This window comes from Podarcis vaucheri (assembly GCF_965113315.1).
Source record: "Podarcis vaucheri genome assembly, chromosome: 8".
NCBI lineage: Eukaryota > Metazoa > Chordata > Lepidosauria > Squamata > Lacertidae > Podarcis > Podarcis vaucheri.
In genome coordinates, this window is record NC_138766.1 from 11220280 (window position 1) to 11245570 (window position 25291).

Sequence of the window (25291 nt, forward strand, 5' to 3'; positions counted from 1 at the left end):
CACTTCAGGAGCGAAAAGGCATTCGCCTTTCGCCCTTGAGTAACGCGCTAGATCGCGAGGAGAAATGAGAGAAAAGACGCAGTGCCTTTATATATGGAAAGGCACGGGTCAATAAATAAAGAGATGATGCAGATTGCACAGATCTATATATAAACTGCGTCGAAGGCTACCTCGCGACGCGAGGAAAAGAGAGAACAGAAATCGACTGTGGCTGATGGACTCTTCCCGCCCCCTTCCAAAAAACGCAATAGCAGCAAAATCGCAAAGAGGAAAAAAATGCAAGTCCCCCCCATTAATTCAGCCTGACAGCTCTGTCGCCCCCCGCCTCTCCCTGCCTCTCCCTCCACCAATGAAAGCCTCTTTTCAGAAGGGTATGTTTTAATTTGTCACATCAAGGCAATAAAAGGCAGCAATATATACTTAACCAGTTAACATCGTAATAACAGGTTTAAAAGGAGCAATTAAATGGTCGAGAGTCGTGCGTCTGCTTCCCCCACCCCCACCCCACTTTCCCTAAGCATTATTATTGCCACATCAACCAACTTCGCCCCATTGTCTCACTTCGCTCAGCTCCCTCCGGCCCTGCGAGTTTTATGGCGAAGTCTTTGTTGAGTAATCGACGTCTTTTACGCAAGCAGAGAGGGAGGTCTGCGCTTAAGCCCAAAAGGCCCCAGTAGATCGCCGCAGAGTTTCTCCAGACCCGCCTCCCAGGACAAAACAGCTTACAGTATTTTAAAAGCTGTCTTTGGACTTGCTTACACAGGTGAGCGGGGTATTAGGATCCCATTCTAAATAATAAACGAAGCCCAACTGAACTCACTTCTGAGCAGACTGGGGCTGGATTGAGCTAAACTTCAATTCTATGCACCGCCTTGGGCCGCGTTCAAGGCGGCCTATAGAAGAACAATGAAGCCAAACAAATCCATCGTGTCCAACGATCCGTATCTCAAAAATACGGATCCACATACAAATATCGGCAACCTGAAACTAAAAATGCAATAAAATAGACTCCAACAACTCATCTGAAAAAAACAACTGTGCCTCGCATCTCCTCGTCACTTTCTCTAGATATGTAGTGATATCCTTGTTAATCGTTATTAACCTAATTGACTTAATTCCAAAATCTGGGTAGCGGCAAAGAGCAGGTTGGTAGACAAAGAAGCACTTATTCCTGGGCCTTTCCTGAGAAACAGGATCCGTCTTCTTTGGGGTTAACGTCAGGCACCAGGTCTTCCTTCTTGGTGGGTTTGGGGTTTTTTTCGCCGTTCGCTGGCCAGGTGAAGGCTCTTCTGTTTCCCTCCTCGCGCTGCCAGCTTCAAATGCAAAATAATAAGGCCCAGGGCGCAAGCAGGCGGGTTTCTTGAGCGAATAACTCCTATTGGAATGAATGGGGAGGCGAAGAGGGCACCGTTTTAGCATTTCATTTGCAAATACAAGGCAAGGTCCAGCTAACGTGGAGCACTTCTAGGGCAACCCTATCAAGCCTTGTCAAAAGCAAGGCGCACGGACTTCTAGGGCTCACTCCCAACCTCAGATAATATAGGACTTCAACCTTAAGAGCAGTAGCGTAGCGTGGGGGGTGCAGGGGGGCCCGGCTGCACCGGGGGCAACATCTGGGGGTTAGGGTTTGGGGGCGCAAATCCACGGGTTAGGGGCGCAAATGACTTGCCTTGCCCCGGGTGCTGACAACCCACGCTACGCCACTGCTTAAGAGCACATCGAAATCGAAGGGCAATACCACTCCAAAGGAGACCAGCGCAAGAAAACTTCCCAGTGGATCGTGCCCATATAGTGCTTACCTCGAGCCTTTCAATTTTAGGTTTCTAAAAAAGAGGAAAAGCGTCATATATGCTAACTCCATCATACAAACAGACTCATTTCCCCCCATATAAGGCGTCACAGATTATATCAGCGACTTCAGCACCCAAGCAGCACGAGAAAAGAGAGTTGGGCAGCTCCCAACTCTCACCATCCACCTGCTTTCACAGAACCACATAGTTGGAAGTCATCTAGTAGGGTCATCTAGTCCGACCCTCTTGCCCAACGTGGGGCTCCAACCTGCCACCCTGAGATTAAGAGTCTCATTCTATACTAACTGGGCTGTCCGCTTACTCAGGTGGAGGAGACTAGTGGGGCAAGCGAACTGCAACCAGGCGCTGCTGCAAAACAAGACCATTTCCTTGGGTTACATAATGCGCGCGCCGCTTGCCAGTGTGTCCGGTTCGGTGCAAGGGCTGATACGGTGGGAAACTCTCAGGTAAGTGTGCCTTAGGGGACGTTGCTATTACAGGCCCGACACCCTCGGTCCACACCCCATGGCAATAAGCGGGCCAAGTTCTAGTAGCGGCCTCCTTAGCAAAAGCACCGTTAGTTGGGAGTGTGCTCGATAGCCCTAAAGAAAAAGGTGTGGGTGGGGTGGGCGCAGGATCAGGATAGAAGAATATATACAGTGGTACCTCGGGTTACAGATGCTTCAGGTTACAGACTCCGCTAACCCAGAAATAGTACCTCGGGTTAAGAACTTTGCTTCAGGATAAGAACAGAAATCGTGCTCCGGTGGCGCAGCGGCAGCAGGAGGCCCCATTAGCTAAAGTGGTGTTTCAGGTTAAGAACAGTTTCAGGTTAAGAACAGACCTCCGGAACGAATTAAGTACTTAACCCGAGGTACCACTGTAGTTCCGAAAGAAAAGGAAGGCTTAGCTGCCTTTAAGCTGGGCAGGATTTTCGCCGGCTCTCTGTCTAGACGGCAGGGGAGCTTTGGGGCGGAAGGGAGCAGCCCTAGAGGCACAATGGGTCAGTGCGCCCGGTTGCTTCGAGTCCACAGGGACGGCTGTGGGTAGGATTCCTGTATTGCAGGGGGTTGGGCTAGATGACCCCCGGGACCCCTCCCAACTCCACAGTTCCATGATTCTAAGTGTCCCCAGCCCTGCCCACCTGCAAGCAGCCCTGTTTACAAAGTCCTCGCCATGCTTTTGCGGGAGAAGTGTAGCGGCGCCTCCTTCTCTCATTAGCTCTCCCAACAATGCCTCCCGGAGGAGACAGGCCGGGAGTGGGCCTGCGACTCTTAGATTTGCAGATCTTCCCTTTCCCTCTCTGCCCTTTCCCTTTTTCTCCCGCCTGCACATTGCATTTCAGTCATGCTTTGCAGCAGCAGAACACGATATCCCCCAAAGAACCCAAAGAAGAGACAGAGAGAGGGAGGGAGGGAGGGAGAGAGAGATACCCTGACAGCAACCATTAGTTAAGAAAAACCCTCGCGCAAGAGTATCAGCTAATTAAGATTCTGTTTAGCAATCCTGGATGGAATGTTAATGTTTCCCTCGGAAGGAGCGAGGAGGGAGGGAATGCAGTGGAAGGGGAGGGATAAACCCGAAACACCCCCAGCAGCAGCACCTAGCCCTGTTTTCTGAAGAGGAATGCTGATGCAGGGTGATAACATCACTTGCTTGTGTCCAAGGTCTGCCCAAGCCTGTTAGAAAGCCATTATCTCAAATTACTCCTGTACTTCATTCGCTCCCTCTCCCTCTCTGGTTTGGGGCTGAGCGAGCTTCCCTTGGCGTTGCAGCCGTGCCTGGAGCCTGGCAGAAGCCAATACTCTCTGAGGGAGATGGAGGCTGAATCGAGCTTCTCTCTTTTTTCGCTTCGAACGCTCTTGGCCTGTCCCCAAATCCTTGGGCAAATATAGCCCTCCATCGCTGCAAGCCCGATTAGGATCTCTCTCGGCTGGCGTCTGGGCCCCGTGTCCCCTGGGGACTCAGCTGACCCCCTTTGAAGCCCCTTCCTCTCTTGCTTACAGCGAAGTTGACATGATTAACTGGGGGGGGGGGTTACAAGGCGAAGTTCGTTAGCTCCCAACACTCAACACCTTCGAGGGGTGGAGAAACAGGAGGGAGAATAAAAGGAAAATATACCCTGAGTTGACCTGCGGCACGTTTAGCTCCGGAGAGGTTCCCTTGGGGCCCATTCACAGGGAGGTGGGGAACCAGGTAGGTGGCTGTACCACTTTGTACTGTGTGCGTTTGTGACATGAAGGAATGCACCTCTGTAGAAAATGTTTCTGTGCACAGAAAGGCCTTCTGGCTTCTCCAACCCCTGCAATAGGCAGCCATTCTCTGAACAAGTCGTTTTGTTACATAGGGAGAAACATTCAGAGGTATGAAGTGCGAGATGAAGTGGTACAAGCCAGACACAGGTTGTTCACCTCCACGAGAACCAGGCCTTTGACATGATCTAGCCAAAATAAAGCAACTTTAATAGACTTGATGTTAATCTCCCGCTTGGACTACTGCAATGCGCTCTATGTGGGGCTACCTTTGAAGGTGACCCGGAAACTGCAATTAATCCGGAATGCGGCAGCCAGACTGGTGACTGGGAGTGGCCGCCGGGACCACATAACACCGGTCCTGAGAGATCTGCATTGGCTCCCAGTATGTTTCCGAGCACAATTCAAAGTGTTGGTGCTGACCTTTAAAGCCCTAAACGGCCTCGGTCCAGTATACCTGAAGGAGCGTTTCCACCCCCAACATTCAGCTTGAGCTCCAGCGCCGAGGGCCTTCTGGCGGTTCCCTCACTGCGAGAAGTGAGGTTACAGGGAACCAGACAGAGGGCCTTCTTGGTAGTGGCGCCCACCCTGTGGAACACCCTCCCTTCAGATGTAAAGGAAATAAGTAGCTATCCTATCTTTAAAAGACATCTGAAGGCAGCCCTGTTTAGGGAAGTTTTTAATATTTATTGCTGTACAGTGGTGCCTCGCAAGACGAAATTAATTCATTCCGCGAATTTTTTCATCTAGCGAATTTTTCGTCTTGCGAACCACGGTTTCCCATAGGAATGCATTGAAAATCAATTAATGCGTTCCTATGGTCAAAAACAGTCCAAACAAAGCCAAATTTGGTACAAGAGTTTATTAAGTGCTCTTTAAAGTCACACATACTGTAAAGAGCATTTCAAAATTCAAACCCAGATTTTTTAAAAAAAAACAGCAGAGTGGCCCAATGGTCACAGAAAATCATAAAAATGCAGGAAAAAAACCACAAGCTTCCAGATTCTTGCAAACCCCTTCCCAACACCAAGTCCTTGAATTCCAAACACCCCAACTCAAAATCCAACCCCCCCAAAAAAGTTTTAAAAGCTTAACTTACCAAATGGCTGCAAAAGAAGTTTTGGAAAAGCTTCAAAAATCACCAAAGTCTTTAAAAACCTCAAAAAAGGCTACTATGTACACTGCGTTCTAAGAGTTGCTCCTCAAAGTCAGGTTGCAACTGTATTAACGGTGTTAAGAAAAAGGAAACAAACTTGCAAGACGTTTTCATCTTGCAAAGCAAGCCCATAGGGAAATTCGTCTTGCGAAGCAACTCAAAAACGGAAAACCCTTTCGTCTAGCGGGTTTTCCGTCTTGCGAGGCATTCGTCTTGCAGGGCACCACTGTACTGTTTTTAACATTTGATTGGGAGCCGCCCAGAGTAGCTGGGGAAACTCAGCCAGATGGGCGGGGTATAAATAATAAATTATTATTATTATTATTATTATTATTATTATTATTATTATTAAGTCCTTGCTCACCTCCCAGATCAAGGAGTCGGAAATCACTTAACACTGACCAGCGTGCCGCTCTAACTTTCTACCCTGGAGAAACCTGATGCACTCTTTTAGCTTGGATGCCTTTTTATTGTTGTGGAGCTTCTTGATGATATCTTCCAGATTGCAATGAGAATAATAGAAACTTCAAAGCCCTTACCAAGCCAGCATGCTTGGCCCCAAATTGTAGGTGGTGGACTGAGGCTGAAAGACAGTGGTTTGCCTCAGGCAACCTGGCCGATTTTGGGCCAGCTCACCAACATGAGGAGGAGGAGGAGAAGTTTTGGATTTGATATCCCTCTTTATCACTACCCTAAGGAGTCTCAAAGCGGCTAACAATCTCCTTTCCCTTCCTCCCCCACAACAAACACTCTGTGAGGTGAGTGGGGCTGAGAGACTTCAGAGAAGTGTGACTGGCCCAAGGTCACCCACCAGCTGCATGTGGAGGAGCGGAGACGCGAACCCGGTTCACCAGATTACGAGTCCACCGCTCTTAACCACTACACCATGGGGGACTAGAACTTCAGATACAGCAGAGAGAGGACTGCATTCCTTCAGGATGGATCTATGAGAGACTGCATGCCAATGATGGGCAGTGCCAAAGCCAGCAGGGTTTGGGGCCAGAGCCCAAAGTGGACAAGGTACCTCCTTCTCTCTTCTTTTCTGCCACTCTCTTTCTCATTTCTCTGTGCTTTGACAGTCACGTGTAATTAGGCCATTGGGCCACAGTCTACATCTAGGGTAGCCAAAATGGTGCCCTCGAAATGTTGTTAGACCACAGCTCCTGTCATCCCAAATCAGCATGACCAGTGGACATAGATGATGGAAGCTGTCGTCCTATGACAGCTGCTGGCTTGAAGACTCTTTGGATGCTCAGAGAGGGAAAGAAGAAAGCACCAGAGATGGTGCTGAAGAGGACAAGGTGAAGGTGATGACAAGAATAAATCAGCATGCACATCCATGGCTGGAAACCAGCCACCAATGTTTTAGAAGAAAAGCCTCTTTGGGTGAAAAAGTTGGCACCTTTTTTGCTTTCAGTAAATCCTTGAAGTTCCCTTATTTATTTATTCAGCTGGCCCTGAACGAGTTTGTGGCTGAAAATGGTTTATAAGCCAGTGATTTTCCTACTCATAGATTCACGACCATATTCTTGACCATATATTCCAGAGTTGTAGGGGCTACATTTTGTAACCAGACCATGAAACCAATACCTCCAATGGTGAGGTGACTAATGCGTGTATGGGAAGAAACCCTTTGAATGGCAGTTTATGAACGGACTTACAACCACAGACAGGCTGGCTGAATCCAAGTGTTTAGATCTCTATTTGTTTCTCAAAAAGCCAATTCATTCCTGCTGAAACCAATAAAACAAGAGACAAGTACTGTAGAATATATGAATCACATTGTGGAGTGGCCTGATTGACGGCTGTGCTGCAAAGTTAGCTGAGTTACAAAAGCTGTGAGACAGCAGAGAACCACTCTTGATGAATTCATTGATTTGCAACCACTGAACCTGCAACTCCTACATCAGAAGAATTAGAGGACAGTAAACGAGCCACTCAGAAACTACCAGATATGTTTCTTCTTTCTTCCAAGGAGGGAATATGACACGGGCATGCAGGGACAAATTGAGCTTGGGGCTTACGTTATCTTGGCATCGTGGCTCTGTGCTTTGGATAGTCTCCACAGAACGCTGCTTGGGATTTGTGATATGGCATGGGGAGTGCCAATGGCTCCAGTTCAAATTCCATATTTGACTCTCAGGGCTGGCCCTACCGAAAGGCAGAGTGAGGCAACTGCCTCAGGCAGCCAGTGCCAGATTATTGCAGAGCAGTGGAGAGGTGTTGGACAACAGCGTGTGTCCTATGGCATATGCAGACTATTCTGTACACCTTAAGCTAATCTCTCTTCTTCCATTCAGGCCCAGGAGAAGACACCTCCTCAGCACCAATGTTTAAAATGTCCAATCAGCACCTGTAAGGGGAATGGGTTCTAACTTGTCCTTTGCCGCAAGCATCAAAATGTGTTTGGCTGCTTCTCTTTGCATATGCAGAACATTTCAATGGTAAGGATATGGGAACAAGACTAAAGAGAAAGAAATGAGGTCCCTGTCTTGGACATGTTCAGGATTAAAGTTTTAAAAAGACAGTATCTCTAACATACTGTATTCTTGATATGCTTATCTTTTTATACCTCATAGCCTTAGCGGACTTGAAAAATGAAAGTCAATCCCACTCGCTTTTAAACAAAGGTTTGTGGCTTTCACCATATCAGTTTTTCTAATAACAAATTCAGGTGGTCAAGTGCCTATCACTTAAGCATATAATCAATATATTTTAGTTTTAGAAGTTCATGGAGGGTATGCACCATAACAAAGCCCCTCAAAGCTCTGTAAAGAATAATATCAAACCACTTCACAGATGGTTGCTTCCACATTAGGGCTGTTGAAGCATTGCATTTTTATTTTTGCAATCAGCTGGAAGCAGAAGCAAATATAGGTCTGTATTATCCAGCAGTTCCTGTCCACATGGTCAAGATCCTAATAATATATTTGTTCAGAAGTGGTAGTAGTCTGACTGCTCCCTGCACTTGAACCTTTCCTTATTTGCTTCTTCCCTTAAGTAGCCAATTAGCTGCTTTCGGTTCCATAGGCCCATGGCATGCTTGAATTACAGAACAAGAAGTGCTCTGCTGGATCAGAACAAAAGCATATCCATCCCACCTTTCCGTTTCCCATAGTGACCTTCCAGATGGCTCAAGGAAACCCACAAACAGGACAGTAGTATCAGTAACTGGCATTCAGTGGCATGAGGCCTATGAACTTGGAGGTGGATTGGCATCTGTCTATCTTGGGAGGCAATGGAAGAGTGTGCCATTGGGGGTGAAGTCAAATCACTGGAGAATTACAATGCCTGCAGTGGCTGTAGAGAATGATACAGAAGAGACATGTTTTGTTGCAGCTGGGGCAGAAGCAGGCATCCGTTTGTGCATGGCGTTTCTCTCTCTGGGCTCCTCCCGGTGGTCATTCCTCCTCTTCCACTTTGGTCACAATTGCTTCTTTGGAGTACAGAAAAGTTTCCAACCATGTCGACGACTTGACACTCATAAAGCTGTAACAGAGGAGTGACAGCTCATATAAGTGGCTTGAAAAACTGTATTGCGATTTCATAATAGCACAAACAACCACGGTGTTCTTAATTGTGCTTGGAATTGGCCTTTATTTCTAACAAGAGCAAAGCTTCTAATCTTATCTCAGAACACATCTCTTCTGCCTGAACCCACCCCTTATCTCTACTCCCCAATTGCCAGTAGCCCTGCCGGTTACATTTATCCGATGCTTGATCTTCCAGCTGTGCTAGGAAAGCTCTCTTTGCCTGGGGTGGGTCAGACACAGCTGCTGAGAACTGAAGGAGCCCCTCAGATTCTCCACTCCAGGAATATTTAAAAGTGGCCTTGGCACTGATGTAGATCCAGGTGCTATGCTGTGAACAAGACTTCACTTTCTGCTACCACCACATCCTCCCCACTTCTTAAATATTTATCCTGGCTCCTTGTCACACATCACTTCAAGTTTAAGCTTCATGCTGCCAGATTTAAACCTCTCCACCTCTGTGCTCCTGATCTAGATTTCCTTTGGTGTCTCCTCTTCCTTGCTTCTCCTGTTCTGCATGTGCTTATCTACTCTCAGACACCCTCTAGCTCACTCTCTGTCTCTCATTTGCATCTCTGGGTGCTTCCAGACAGGTGCCAAGTGTGTGATCAGGGTTCCTCACACTTGCAAGGTTTTTGCAGTATCCACAAAATGTCGTTGGCATAAAAATGTCAATCTGTACCTCCACCACCCTTTAATCTGGATTTACCCTTTCTGGGGGTGGGGAATCTGGTAAGTAAAGTAAGCCATGTTACTAACTACCCATTTAAAGGTAAAGGGACCCCTGACCATTAGGTCCAGTCGCGGACGACTCTGGGGTTGCGGCGCTCATCTCGCTTTACAGGCCGAGGGAGCCAGCGTACAGCTTCCGGGTCATGTGGCCAGCATTGACTAAGCCGCTTCTGGCAAACCAGAGCAGCGCACAGAAATGTTGTTTACCTTCCTGCCAGAGCGGTACCTATTTATCTACTTGCACTTTGACGTGCTTTCGAACTGCTAGGTTGGCAGGAGCAGGGACCGAGCAACGGGAGATCACCCCGTTGTAGGGATTTGAACCACTGACCTTCTGATCGGCAAGTCCTGGGCTCTGTGGTTTAACCCACAGTGCCACCCACGTCCCAACTACCCATTTATGTTACCTCAATTACTTATTTACAAATTAAGCCTCCAGCTGGAAGTCACATTCCTTCCTTCTCCTGTGATGCTCACCCTTGTAGCAGCATCCTCCCCCTCTCCTTTTGTCAAGCTTCCCTGTTCCTTTTCCCTCCCATTTTTCATTTTCTCCACTTTCTTTCTTAAAATCAAGCCTTTACTTCACTGCCCCAGCCTCATTTTGCCTGCTTCTGCGCTCCCATCTGATCCTCCCCATTACTCAACATCGGTATCTGATCGCCCTGCTCCTCCATCTTTGTCTTGCCTATCTGATATAGATTGTAAGCTCTTTGGGTAAGAACTGTATCAGTTTTATGCCCTTTACAAAGATAGCCTTGCCACAGTTATACATGCTCTGGTAACCAGGTTGGATTACTGCAATGTGTTGCTCAGAAACTTCAGTTGATGTGAAATGTAGCAGCTGTTAACTACAAGCGGCCAAACTGAACATATTCTGCAAGGGTTTAAAAATTTCCACTGTCTTCCAGTGTGTGCTTGGACTCAATTCAAAGTGCTGGTTCTGATAAAGCTGTGAGCTATAAAGCCCTTAATTATTTTTGATCAGGGTATCTGAAAGATCATTTTCTCCCCGCATTCCCACCCCCCTCCTGCCATACTTTGTGGCTTTTCTTTGCATGTCCACACCTTCAGAGGTAGGCTAGCGACAAGGAAAATGGCCATGTCCAATTTGTGGAAGAACATTTCCCAAGTTTGCCTGGTACAGTCAGTTTTCAGACACCTGGTCAAAGCAACCCCATTTGCACAAACATTTGGGGAATGGCTCTGTTCCTTTATTTTTCTTGTCTCTCTGGCCATTTTGTAAGGATTTTATCTTCTTCTTGTTCTCTCTGAACTCCACAGTTACTGTTAGTGGTTTCGTGTGATTTTATATGTTCTATTTATTATGGTATTTTGGTTTTATTCTTACCTACTGTTGTAAGCAGTGAAGGGACACGGGTGGCACTGTGGGTTAAACCACAGAGCCTAGGACTCACCGATCAGAAGGTCAGCGGTTTGAATCCCCGCGACGGGGTGAGCTCCTGTTGCTCGGTCTCTGCTCCTGCCAACCTAGCAGTTCGAAAACACATCAAAGTGCAAGTAGATAAATAGGTACTGCTCCAGCGGGAAGGTAAACAGCATTTCCGTGCGCTGCTCTGGTTTGCCAGAAGCGGCTTAGTCATGCTGGCCACATGACCGGGAAGCTGTACGCCTGCTCCCTCGGCCAATAAAGCAAGATGAGCGCCGCAACCCCAGAGTCGGCCACGACTAGACCTAATGGTCAGGGGTCCCTTTACTGTTTTAAGCTGCCTTGGGAGCTAAGCGTTGAAAAGAATTGCTCTAAAAAACAAAGTATGCTGCATTCTGCACACTTTTGTTGCTCCATGCTCCTGGATCCATCTCTGTCACTGGAAGACAAGAAGCAGCTATGATCAACTATGGCTAGTTTCTCCATCTATGGCTGTTTTTGGACCTGAAGAGCCTGGCCAAAGTGCTGCAGGCTCCAGTAACCTCCTACCTCCATTACTGTACCATGTTGTATGTAGCACTACCTTGATTACAGAACATGCTCTGCTCAGTGCAAGGAACCGGAGTTTATAAAACATCAAAGTTTGCCCAAATCTTTGCTTATTGTTGTAGAATGATTTTGTTTCCTAGTTTGTTTTAATTGTACTCATTTAAAATTGTACTCATTTAATCATGGGAGTGGCTGCCGGGACCACATAACACCGGTTCTGAGAGATCTGCATTGGCTCCCAGTACGTTTCCGAGCACAATTCACGGTGTTGGTGCTGACCTTTAAAGCCCTAAACGGCCTTGGTCCAGTATACCTGAAGGAGCGTCTCCACCCCCATCGTTCAACCCAGACACTGAAGTCCTTCTGGCGGTTCCCTCATTGCGAGAAGTGAGGCTACAGGGAACCAGGCAGAGGGCCTTCTCGGTAGTGGCGCCTGCCTTGTGGAACGCCCTTCCATCAGATGTCAAAGAGATAAACAACTACCTGACATTCAGAAGACATCTTAAGGCAGCCCTGTTCAGGGATGTTTTTAATATTTAATACTGTACTGTTTTTAACACTTGATTGGGAGCCGCCCAGAGTGGCTGGGGAAACTCAGCCAGATGGGCGGGGTATAAATAATAAATTATTATTATTATTATTAAGCTGTTAAATGCTTCCTACTCTTCATACTGGCTGACAGCACTAAGGATCTGAGCTAGAATCCCTCCTAACTCACTGAGCTGGCCTCTGGCCCATTAGCTGCCAACTTCTCCTACCTGATCCCTGGCAACAGTTGTGTCCAGTGGAGAAAAAGAACCATTCACTAAACACTAGGCTCCAATTTGCACATAGCGATTAAGTAAACCAAATGCCGTCGTTCTGAAAATGCTAGCAAAAATGTTATTAATACAGTGAATTTTGAGAGGTGATTAAATGATTTAAATCTGAAATGTACTCCTTAAGAAATTCCTCAGAAACCATGGGAATCAGGTATGCTGTGCAGATACTTGTGAAATTCAGCTATAATTAATGCTAAACTGGAAAAAGCGACCGAACGTCCTTGGGTATTTTCTGGCATTCCCACCTGCTGGCTGTTCCCCTCTCCCGTCATTCAAAATATCTCTGTTAAGCTGAAATCTCCTGATTTGGATACCTTCCTCCTTCTTAAGTCTCATGCTGCTTTCTGCATAGGCTTTAATATCCCATGATTTACCTTAAAAGGCCTTGCCCCTCTGCTTGCATGTGAAGACCCCCCAAAACCACCCCCAAATGAAGACACAATAGACACAGATTTTAGTTTAAGGTTTTTGGCATTAAATTTGGGCCACAACTTTATTGATTACAGCATGTGAGTGGTTGCTTAGGCACTGGGTTCCAGACGACCTGAACCTGCACGGTGGCAGGAACAGGACTGACACTGGGCACCACCATATGTCAGTAAGGGAAAGCATTCTGGGGGAGTGAGAACTCCTTCGATCTCACATCTCACCCCAGATGCTCCCAGGGCTCTGGCGTGGCCCTAGCCCCTTGACAGGGTTCGGACAAAAGCAAGGCGAGCCAACCACGTCCCCTCCCCAAAACATTGAACCAAATGCCTAACCGCCAACCTTACAAAGTTATGACGATTTGCTACACGGCAGGCAAAAACCAATTGGCACCAGCTAATCAGCCAAATGGCAAAATTCCTACCGGGCCCCTGCTCCAAAACAGACGACCCCTTGACAGGCATAGCAAGGCCACAAGAACAACCCTAAATATAGGGAGAGGAGGGTGGGTGATTCACTGCACCTCACAAGAAAGTGACACTCTCCAGCAACGTGCAGCAGCTTAAATAGCCCCACAACAGCCAATAGCCAACCCAACTGACCAAATTTCTGCCCCAGCAACAGAGGCGCAACCAATGGGGTGTTGTGGCCATCCAAATGGTCCCACCCCACAACAGGGAGGCAGTTTCTGGTGATCTCACCGCAACACGTGCCCTCCATGATAGAGGACCCAACTTCCAACCATGACCATATTATATGACCTGATTCCTGGCCACTTCATTGAAGTCGTTTTCCCCATGCCTCCCCATCACTGTCACATGCCCCTTGTACATCCCTCTTTCTCATAGGGCTTCTCACGAGCTCTGTGCACTTCACAGTGCTATCCTTTGGCAGTAATGGGCTGAAAATGTCTTCTGTGTCCCCCCTCCTCCAACCATTCTCTTGCTAATCAGCAGCTCAAAGAGGTCCTACTGACAATGACTGTAGATGCTCCCTCTACAGGGAGCTAAAGTTAATGGAAGCCTTATTTAAGTATGGTAGTCTTTGGAGGAGCTGGCTGGCTGATCAAAAGGCTATAACCTTATTTTGTAGCCTTTGTGGGGCTAGAGGGACAGAGTTACTGCAGGGTTTTGTCCTCTGGCTGAAAAGCTCTTGGAGCTTCTCCCTTTAAGGAATTAGACTGAACCTCAAGAGTCTTCCACTGCGCATTACAAGGTCCCTGTCTCATGGGTCGTGGTGGATTGTGTCTCTGAACACAAAGTGAAAATGGGAATGGTCCCAGCTTTAAACATTTATGCCCCCAATTCAGTTTCAGCCATTCCTTCATTGTATATGACTAGTGCCCCCAGACAGGGAGGGACATCTATATATACACATTCAAAGCATCCATGGCGGTGATGGATAAGCTCCACCTGTGAGCTATATCCGGTTTCACTCCTGCATCAGCGGTCCACAGATTTTCCTTGCTGGGCCAGAGCATTCTTGCCCAACAAGCAAAGAAAGCACATTAAACCACCACAAAAGTGGAAAATTTAGCTAAGTTTATGGTTCCTGATTCTGAAATATAGATGCGAAGCATGTCATCTGTGCGACTGAAATAATGGCTGCTTCTCTTCCTTATCATTTTGTAACACCATATTGTGAGAAAGAAGATGTAAGTATCAACATTTTTGGGGGATGACAGTGGCTTGGAAATAACTCCTTGGCAACCAGATGCTGGCTTGAAGCTTTTTCCTTTGGAAGACTTTGTATCACATGGCGCTTCCCTGGAGTGTCTCTCCAGGGTTTGGAATTCATTTCATTAGAATGCTGGAGAAGGTTTTTGACAGCAAACCCAATTGAATTAGACACAAGTTCATTTGCACAGATTTCTGAGGCCAGGAACAGAAAATAGAGGAAACAGCATTTATTCTGTAGTTGGTTTGTTAAAAATGTTTAAATAATTGCAATAGTTTTTTGTTTTGTTTTTTTAAAAAAGTAGAAGGACCAAGGCTGCAATTATTCTGTACGCACCTGACCGGGAGAAAGTCCAATTGAATATAATGGAGCTTACCTCTGAGCAGAATGCATAGGTTTGTACTGTAAAACTGCAATTCTATGCAAACTTACTTGGGAGCCAGGATGTAAGGCAATTCTTTTGGTGTACGGTAACTTTTTAAATATGAATTTGCACTTTCCAAACCAATGCATCAACCAAAACATACCCTTCAAAATTTGCACTCCTCCTGATTTTGTGATTCAGTTCTCTAATAAAAAACATGTATATAAGGGGAAAGTGCATTAAAATGTGTATATATGTGAAAATATCATAAAAACGCATGTAGTAGGATAAATATGCATGAAAATGCATATGACTTTTCAAGTATACCTTTTTTCTTTAAAGAATTGCAAACTGATGAAGAAGAGGGGATGAATCCATCCTTACTTAGGAGTAAATGTCATTGAACACAGCAGAACATACTCTACTCAAAGAGTAGTGTTGCTCTGCATTTCTGAATAAGCCGATTGTAAAGCCATGTGACACTTTCTGAGACTTGCCTGCCTTTTGGGGCAACTCTCTTTCAGCAAATCCACACAGGAATATTAGTCTTTTTGCATTTAATCACCAAATACTAACAATGAACTATTCACTTCATTAAAGGCACTCAGAAATTCTGGCCAGCTGTTCCATGCCACTTGGCTGAGGACAAGGTGGAGAAAGATGAGCAATCCAATCCTCTGTTGCTCTCCTTTGCATCCAGTGTGTAATTTTGCCACACAATTAGATTTTCATCATTTGATTGCTAAACTAGAATCAGAACCCAAGATGGCCCTTTTGATGGTTTCTGACACATTTCCATTCACGTTGTTAATACCAGAGATTTTGGGAACAGTTTCCAATGAGTTATTTAAAAGTATTTTCCTGTATAGTCATCACTTGAATGGAAAAAAGGCATTATTCATGTTGAATTAGGACTGAACTCAAACATTATTATTTTTTTTTGCAGATATTTCTGGCTGTGGCAAAACTTAACTCATTTCACTAGTTCTATTGCCATCCATTATGTGCAGAGTAAAATTGTATGATTGGTATAATATAATGATAATCTGGAAATTAGGATGTCCAGATTGGGGGAGGTGGAATATGGGAAACCTAACTAAGGCTGCTGTGCAAATCAGGTGACCACGGGATGCGGGTGGTGCTGTGGGTTAAACCACAGAGCCTAGGACCTGCCGATCAGAAGGTCGGAGGTTCGAATCCCTATGATGGGGTGAGCTCCTGTTGCTTGGTCCCTGCTCCTGCCAACCTAGCAGTTCGAAAGCACGTCAAAGAACAAGCAGAGAAATAGGTACCGCTCCGGCGGGAAGGTAAACGGTGTTTCCATGCGCTGCTCTGGTTCGCCAGAAGCGGCTTAGTCATGCTGGCCACATGACCCGGAAGCTGTACGCCGGCTCCCTCGGCCAATAAAGCGAGATGAGCGCCACAACCCTAGAGTCGGCCACGACTGGACCTAATGGTCAGGGGTCCCTTTACTTTTACCTTTAGCTAAGGTTGCTGTGCAAATGAGGTGACCACCAGATGATTGAAATGCTTGAAATCTGCAACATGGCGATTTCTCCCCACCCATCCACACAGCATGAGCTTGGGATTTTAATATTCAAATAAGGCAGACAGCAGAGGACTGGTCTACTAGTACCCAACGCATTTTCAGGTTTTTCTCCAGGTCCTAGGTTCCCCAGACACCATCCGTTACATTCTCTTCTGTTCATTCTTTCTGATGATACTTGTAGAGTAGTTTAGGAAAAGGAAGCGTTCAGCCAACAGCTGCATTCACTTGTAGACATCTGGAACTTTATTACAGAGGATGGTAGAACGTGACCAGGTGCCGCCTGTGATCGCCAATAGCTTGTCAATGCTCTGATCTCCAGAAACCTGCATCCCATATGTGCCTTCCAATGCAAGTGGACCAATAAGAGAAACCGTGGCTCATACAGACCAGGTTTTTGTTTTTTTTAAAAAAGCATCTAGCATGTTTTAATCTCTTGGCATAGCATAAAGGCATCACTGCATGCAAGCCATGTTGCTATTAGCAGAAAGAATCCCGCTTCACTTTTAGAACATTTGATCTTAGAAGTCCCCTAGAGATAAAAAGACTTATTCAGCACAAGTGACTGAAGGATGCTTCCCATTTAAGAAGCAGAAAATTCTCTGGTTTTCCTGTAGTTTGTCCCATATTTAAAACTTTTGCAAAGTGTTGTTGTTTTTTAAATGCATAACATCTGCTTTGGTTGAAAGCAGTATTCGTGGCCTGGGCTTTGCTTTATCATTATTGATGTATCGTTTAACAACATTGTTTGTATTTTTTAACAACTTGGGGGAAAGTTGGAGCAAAAGGGGCACACAGCGTTTTGCAAGCTCTGCTTCTCCATGGGACAAACAGAATGAGGCAGCAGCCAACATATATGTTAGAATGGATCACAGAAGATCTTCCATAAAACTGGTTAATGAGGGATGCTTTAGCATGGCTGAGCAGATGGGGTGGAAGTCCTGAACCTTTCTCCCAGAAGCAACTCATCCTCAGCTGATTTTTCTCCTAGTGGGGCTTCAAGGCCAGAAGTCACCCCTGTGAGGAGAAAAATAGGAGAATATACAATAGAGCAGATGAGAAGGAAGTAGTCACACACAGCTCGGCAGTGTAGGGGGTGGGCAACTTGCCACCCTAGGACCACTGTGGCTCAAAAGCGCTATGCAAGTGATCGTCACAGAGAAAGCCAGGCATTAAACCACACAGTTCAGAGTTGGAGTTAATTCTTTATTAGCAAAAACACGATCTTCACAGAGTTGGCTGAGTGTCAGGCCTAATGAGCAGAGAAACTCATTCCCTGTGGGACTCAGTTGCCAAGACGAAAGTTCCCTGCTTGTCTATGTCTCCTCCTCTCCAGGGCTTCCCAAAGGCGATTGGAGACTGTGCCTGAGTGCAGCCGATCTCTCCTTGGCCAGAAGAGACATGAAAACATGGAGAAGGGCAGCTTGTCTCGGCAGGAGGGGGTGGGGGACACTTGTGACTATTCCCCGGCCTGACTAATCTCTGTATCTTTACAACCCTCCTCAAACTTGCCAGCTTCAGTTCCTGATTAGGGACTTCTCTCTGCCACAGACTCCTGTCCTACTCAACTTTTATCCTAGGGTTGGGTTCTCCACAACAAACCTACATTCATGGTCATCGCAAGGTAGTTAAAGATAGTAGCAAGAATAGTTAGGCCTGTGGGACAAAGCAGAGATATATGTCCCCACTTCATTCATTGTCCTCCATGAGATCTTAATCGCATGGAGTGGGATAGGGAGGCAATGCATACTGAGTTGAGAGGACCATGTTGCACATGTCTAGACATCCCTTGAGATGTGGAATTCTGATTGCACTGAGCTCCACATCACTGGGAAAGACTCTCTGCACACCGCAGGCTCCCTTCTACAGATGTGGTATGGTTAACGTGTGGACAGCAAGGTTCAGGGCCAGTGGGACAAATCCCATTTATGGTTCTGTGAAGGATGACACACGAAGGGACACAGAACCCTAGGACAAATAGAGAGAACTTGTGGTCCTTCAGATGTTACAGGACTTCAGCTCCCATTGACAATGGTCAGGAGTGATATTGGATACTATATACAATTTTCATCATGGGAAAAGTTATGGAGGGAAGATTTAAAATTTACTGCATGCTGTACGTTGAAGGAGAATTATATGAAAATGATGTTTCATTTGGTACCTAACTCCTGCTAAAATACCAAAAATGTATAGAACTGCTACAAATATTTGCTGAAAGTGCAAAGAGAAGGAAGGCACATTCCACCATATGTGGTGGATGTGCAAGATGACAAAAGCATATTGGGAAATGATTTATAACGAGTTGAAGAAAATGTTTAAAATAACCTTTGTTGGAAAAACCAGCTTTCTTATTGGGAATTTTAGGTCCAGAACTACTAAAGGAACAGAAAAGACTGTTTATGTACGCTACGACAGCTGCACGGATGCTGTCAGCCCAGAGATGGAAGGATGATAAAGTACCAACCAAAAAAGAATGGTTAACAAAGATGATGGACTATGCTGAAATGGCAAAAGTAACGGGGAAGATCAGAAACCAAGAAAATGATAAATTTAATAAAGTATGGGGAAAAATTATAAGTTACTTAAAAGAACACTGTAAACAATTAAAAACATTGGCAGGATTTTAAAAACACCTGCAATGTAACAAGAACTATGGTAAGGACTGAGTGTTAAGGAAACATGGAGAACAATATAAGATGCAGTTGGAAAAGAATAACTACGGGACCCATGAAGGGGTGGAGGGAAGGCAAGGGATTCAGAAAATCCTATGTGTATTTGATTATGATTTACATGTGATTCTAATTGTTAAATGTAAAACTGAATAAAAACATTTTTTAAAAAAGGCAATGGTCAGGACCTGTAGTCCAACAGCTTCTAAAGGGTGACCATTTTCCCCAGAAATGAACCAGATGTCGAACCAGATGGATTCTTGGCCTGACCCAGTGAGGCTATTCTTCTGTTCTGACATTCACATGTTACACCCAGGGCCGGATTTAGGTTTGATGAGGCCCTAAGCTACTGAAGGTAATGGGGCCCTTTCTATGTCTAGCTGTCCTTTGTCAACAACCAATTGTCTCTGTTTTTTGTGTTGAATATATGCTATATGGTAATTTATGGACCTAATAGGTATCAAAAGCCATTTGCACATAGCAAAATATGTATTTAATCAAAGTCATTGTTGAACTGAAATACAATTAAGAAGAAGTATATCAACAGTGAAATAAAATTAAGAAGAAGTACATTGGGGGGGGTGTCCAAGAGAGTGGGACCCTAAGCTATAGCTTGTTTAGCTTATACATAAATCTGGCACTGGCTATACCACGTTAGACCCAAGAGGAAATAACCACTGCCATCCAGGGTATAGCATACTGCCAACAGGAAGTAGAATATAATAATAATAATAATAATAATAATAATAATAATAATAATAATAATAATACCCTGCCCATCTGGCTGGGCTTCCCCTTTCAACAAAATATTAAAATACAGTAATGCATCAAACATTAAAAGCTTCCCTAAACAGGGCTGCCTTCAGATGTCTTCTAAAAGTCTGGTAGTAGTTGTTCTCTTTGACATCTGGTGGGAGGGCGTTCCACAGGGTGGGTTCAGTAGAACTGAGCAAAACCTATCAGCAGTGCAGGATGCTGTTGCTATAGCGCTGACTGGGGCACCTATCAGAGACCACAAAACACAGATCCTGAACCATCTTGGCTCCCTGTTGCCTTCCAGGCTAAAGTTAAGGTGTTCATGTTGACCCAGGAAGTTTTAAACAGCAGGTTCCCCATCCTTGAGTTGTAAGCTCTGCTAGGAAGCTTTCAGGGGCTGGCATGCCAAGGCATTTGGAGGAACATCTTTCCCTGTATTAGCCTTCCTATATTGTATGTATTAGCCATTCATATTTTTCCTTTTCCTGCTGTTGTCTCCTATTCTGTGAGCATTTGTATTGTAAGCTCCTCAGGACTGGAACATATCTTTTTCCTCCTGCTATGTCCATGGAGGGCTCTGAATAAATAAATAACAGTTAATAGCAATGAATCATAATAAACTGTGTTGATAAGCCCACCTTTCAAAGTCCACCCCACTCCAATTTCTGGCAATAGTAAGTTCTGACGCTTTAGAGCAGGGTGGGGAACCTTTAACCCTCCAGATGGTGCTAAACAACAAGTCCCATCATCCATAGCAAGGTTAGCCAATGTTCAGGAGTGATGGAAGTTGTAGTTCAACAACATCTGGAGGGCCAAAGGTTCTCCACACTTGGTTTAGAGGAGGAGGACCAAAATCTAAGATCCTAGGGTAGGAAAAGATATGACTTTGGAAGATCACTACAGATTATGGCTGTGTATGCCCCATTTGTGATGGCAAAGTAGGAAATAGGTACCAGGGAACACAGGTCGACTTACTTCTTCACAGAGATACCCGGCATACATTTTCAAAGCAATAACTTTTGAGGGTTGATCTCATGGGGATTTGAAGGAGCCTTGTAGGGACTCAAATAGTTAAAACATTTTCTTCTGCTCTCCAACCTAAATTTATTAACAGGAGAATTTATAGCCACTGGCTCTTGTACTTGCAGGCTCCTTTAACCTCAAAGACTCTTCCCCTTCATTGTGTTAACCTACAAGGCGGCAAGACAAAAGCAGTTGGCTGAAGCCTTTAAAGAGAAAAATGTGTCATTTTAATGACTCCAAAAGTGAAACTGCTCTGGGGCAAAATGTCCGTGGAACTATTTAAGAGGCTCCAGGCTCATCAGGCTCCTAATATCACCATTTGACACATTTGAACAGGCACTTTGACTAGAATAATCACTACTGCTGCCTATAACAAAGATAAGAAATTAGTTGTTTGCTTAAACTTAAAAGGATTTCATCACGAAAATGGAAGCTACCAGATGTATGGATGGGGCATAAATATGCCAGGTGTTGTACTGGGCTGTTGAAGTTGCATAGTAGTGTATTATTACATAGATTTATGGCACAACACTCTGTGAAGGCAGGCAGCGGCAGAATTTCTTGGCTAGGGAGCCTTTTTTTCTCCACTTAGGTAAAGATAACCAGAAGAGACTGTATATTTTATATTGCTGAAAGTGCAGGCTAATAAACCAGTCCTATGGTATTTCCTTTATCCCACAGTTTCCCAAAGTTTAAATATGTGGGGTGCAGGTTTATCTATATTTTTCTGAATGAAAACAGGAAGGGCACCTAATTCTTAGCACTCAGAAAGAAGGATCCATTAAAAAAAAAACTTGGATCAGCTCCCAGAACAATGGACAAGTATTCTCTATGTTCGCATCCAGGAAATGTGCTGCAAAAATGATGTCTGGGTGGATTTTTGCTGAATCGGCAAAATGTCCAGGAAAACCTGTATGTATGGCAAGTAGGGTCCCCCCCACCCCATGCTGAAAATATCCCCCAAAAGCCCTAAACTATTTTTTGGGGGGATGGTCCCCCCAAAAATTCAACTTTGACAAGAAAGAAAGAAAGAAAGAAAGAAAGAAAGAAAGAAAGAAAGAAAGAAAGAAGCTCAACAACTTTGTCCTGATTTTCACTTTTGGGAATATGGCAACCCTAAGTATACTCCACTCCATATTGTCTCCTGCCACCCAACTTTGCCATCCATCTTTGCTCTGCCCTTCTGAGGATAGGACTGGCTGTGTTCTCTGGGCAATGGGGATGCTTTTGGGATTCCCACACACATAGTACTGGCTACATCAGAGAATGCCTAAAAAGTAACCTCCCTGTGTTGCATTTTCTTTTCCTTCCTGGTCTCTGTAACTTGTATTGTGAGATGCCACCATGCAATGTTTCCCTGCTCCACAAATATGTGGAATGAGGACAGGGAGGTGCACAGCATGAAGGTAAAGGTAAAGGGACCCCTGACCATTAGGTCCAGTCGTGGCCGACTCTGGGGTTGCGGTGCTCATCTCGCTTTATTGGCTGAGGGAGCCGGCGTACAGCTTCCAGGTCATGTGGACAGCATGACTAAGCCGCTTCTGGAGAACCAGAGCAGCGCACGGCTACGCCGTTTACCTTCCCACCAGAGCAGTACCTATTTATCTACTTGCACTTTTGACGTGCTTTCGAACTGCTAGGTTAGAAGGAGCTGGGAGAGAGCAACGGGAGCTCACCCTGTTGTGGGGATTCGAACTGCCGACCTTCTGATCAGCAAGTCCTAGGCTCTGACTCAAAGCACATGACTCAAAGACTGTGCCAGTTACAGAAGCTACAGAAGAGGGGAAGAACACAACATGGGAATGTCGCCTCTTGGCAACAAAAGCTTCTCAATGCCTCTGCTAGTTCCACCTTCATATGCTTATTCCGGGACCCCGTCTTTTGACAAGCTTTTCTGCTGTGTCGCTGTCTGGATGGGTATCGGTTGGTGCCATTTTTACTCTTGCACCTGCTACCAATATGGCTTTAAGCATTGTTTGAAATTTATTTCAGAAATGTTGGCAGAAATGACTGGCAGAATCCGAGACCAGGGAGAAGAGTCGGTGAAAGAAGATTGGAAGAAATTCAAAGACTATTTACAGAAATATTGTAAAATTAACGAATGTTAGAATGTTGTTGGATAGAAATTAAGTGGTTTCCAGCTGCAATGCTTTAAGAGATATGAAAAAAGGTTTATAAATGGGTAAAAGCTTAATGGCAAGGTTTTGCTGAACTAACAAATTGAAGTGGAATACAAAAAAGGGAGGTATGAGGAGGTCCGGGGAAATAATTGTAAGAAAAATATGCAACGGAAAATTAAGGTGTTTTTAACTGGTTTTATTTTGTATTTTTTCTTGTATTTTTTCATTTTTACTGTAATATCTTAAAAAAATTAATAAATATCTTATAAAAAAAAGAAATTTATTTCAGAAATGTATCAGTCCATTCTTTGGTTTGGATTTCCATGGCTTTGCCTGTAAAATTCAATATTGCAAATGTTGCTGGATCATCTTATTATGGCTCAGTTTCTTCCAGTGTTTGGAATTCATGCCACAAATTACAGCTTCTGGGAATGTGGGTTCTGTGCAGCATCCTGACTATGAAGGCTGCTTAAACCACTGCTCAGCTGTGCTGATCTTTCCCATGTGATTATTCCTCCCACTGACCCAGAGTGGCAGCTCTGCTTACAGTCTTTCTCTGCAGTGAACTTCTGAACTCCTCCCAACATCTGGAAACTTGGTGAGATGCCTTCTGTTAAGGCTTTTCATTGGTCTACTTGGTTGGGATGTATCTTATCCTGTAGCATCAGAATATGGGGTGAAAAGGAGCTACCAGAGGTGGAAGGGAGCGGGAGATTATGTCCTCATGTTGACTTCAATGTAGTCAGTCAGAATTAAAGAGATCTAACCTTTACTTTTACGCAGAGCTGAAATAAATCTGCAGCCAACAGATCCAGCTCTGCTGTCACCGTTTCCAGTGAAGTTTTTGCAAAAAGGCAAAATATCGCAGAGTATCAGACCGAAAGCCGTGCCAAAATGATGTCTCTGGATAAAAAGTCCCCACTTTGCTGCTTGCAAGAGATAAAACAAAGAATGTATGCTGGGGAATAGTAGCACACATGTTTTGCTGACTGAATTCTTCCTAAAGAATGGCATTCATTTGCATATTGCTAATGGGCACACCCCATAATTTCAGCACACAAAATAGATGGAAATTTAATAACAGAGACCTGCTGTGATGTCTCGTGTTAGTAATAATTACTTACACTGCAGAACATTTACTAACATGCTATAAAGCATTATGATAATTAAAATAAATATACATGCCAAACCCATCAAAAGCCTTCGTGCAGCAGGAAGAATTCGCACCTGCACAACGCCAGAAGTAAACAATCCTTCCCACACATATCTGTTGTCATTCACAGTGCTTGAAGGGGGTGTTATAACTCTTAGCAATCAGCCTTGATATAGTCATAAGTGGCTTTGTCACCTTGTGAGTGAGACTTTCTTGGCAAGGCCTGTAGCTCAGTGGTAGCAAATCATGTCTTCTGCAACCAAAAGCTCTCAGGTGTGACCACCTGGCATCTCTAGGTAGGGCTGGGAAAGACCTCAATCCAGAGCTCTGGAAAGCCACTGCTTTGCTGTGTGGACAAGCTTTCCCCAATATGATGTGCTTCAGATCTGCAACTCCCATCAACTCAGTGGCGTAGCGTGGGGGTGCAGGGGGGGCCGGCCGCACCGGGCGCAACATCTGGGGGTTAGGGTTAGGGGTGCAAATCCACGGGTTAGGGGGCGCAAATTACTTGCCTTGCCCCGGGTGCTGACAACCCACGCTACGCCACTGCATCAACTTCAGTCAACATGGCAAATGTTCAAGGCTGGTGGGGAGCTGTCCAAAAGTTCTGGAGGCCACCAGCTTATGGAAGGCTAGTGTCAACAAAGCTGAGCTAGGACCAATGATATGAAGCACATTCCTAGGCTCCAAAATTTGTTATGTTTTATTATAGCAATTTTAAAGGAAAAGGGTGGTTCACTTACATATTTTTCTTTCTTGATGTGATCTTGGGAGTGTTTTGATGGTTCTATATCATGTCAACAAAGGTCCGTATAGTTAAAGCTATGGTTTTCCCAGTAGTGATATATGGAAGAGAGAGCTGGACCATAAAGAAGGCTGATCGCCAAAGAATTGATGCTTTTGAATTATGGTGCTGGAGGAGACTCTTGAGAGTCCCATGGACTGCAAGAAGATCAAACCTATCCATTCTGAAGGAAATCAGCCCTGAGTGCTCACTGGAAGGACAGATCCTGAAGCTGAGGCTCCAAGACTTTGGCCACCTCGTGAGAAGAGAAGACTCCCTGGAAAAGACCCTGATGTTGGGAAAGATGGAGGGCACAAGGAGAAGGGGACAACAGAGGACGAGATGGTTGGACAGTGTTCTCGAAGCTACCAGCATGAGTTTGACCAAACTGCAGGAGGCAGTGGAAGACAGGAGTGCCTGGTGCCTGTGTATGGACTGGAATAATACATTGTGATAATGTTAGTATTACCCATTATTAACCAACAATTCCTGGCAAAGATTTTACACTTGCGATTATGGTAAACATTAATATGAAATTGCCCCTCTATCTTCACAA